Below are 721 nucleotides of genomic sequence, written 5' to 3'. Positions count from 1 at the left end.
GAGAACATCTCCTCCAGCTGGCTATTGACACACTTTCCGTGCCCTGTCGGTATTTGCAAAGGGAAGTCATCCTTCCCATCGTCGATCTGACGTGATATGCACGGACCCGGGTTTCTGGGTATTTACCCTTCGTCAGCATGTGACAATCACCGATCTTCGATGCGAAGGGCTCCCAATGCAAATACATTTTCCCATTAAAATTGCTGGCAGAATTGTTTTTATTTTTGTTGTTGTTAATAATTTTGATTCTTTATTGGTGTATCACCAATCATTATGGTTCTTTGTCATCCTTTGTATGGTCCAGCATCTTGAGGTTAGTCTTCGTCAGCCTTCTTCCTCCACAAGTTCCGTCCACTTCAAGAGCTCAGCTTTTCTTTAAACCACTGACATTCTCCATAGACCTCACGGGCCCTCATCAGAGCAGTTTTCTCTCTTGCTCCTTACATGGTATGCAGTGGTGTGTGGTGGTTGTCATACTGGGTCTGCTGCTACACACAATGCTACCAAATTTCAAGCAGTGGTATAACAAAAGCTATAAATTAGATGTGGGATTAAATTAATGAGCAAGATTAATATTTATAATGAATTTCCCACTGTGTGGCACCTTGGGCAAGTGTCTTCTACTATAGCCTTGGGCCAACCAAAGCCTTGAGTGGATTTGGTAGGCAGAAACTGGAAGAGGCACGTTGTAAATATATATATATATATATATATATATATA

Source organism: Octopus bimaculoides, chromosome 12 (genome assembly GCF_001194135.2).
Source record: "Octopus bimaculoides isolate UCB-OBI-ISO-001 chromosome 12, ASM119413v2, whole genome shotgun sequence".
Taxonomy (NCBI): Eukaryota; Metazoa; Mollusca; class Cephalopoda; order Octopoda; family Octopodidae; genus Octopus; species Octopus bimaculoides.
The sequence above is the reverse complement of the archived record's forward strand: the minus strand, read 5'-3'. Positions refer to the sequence as shown.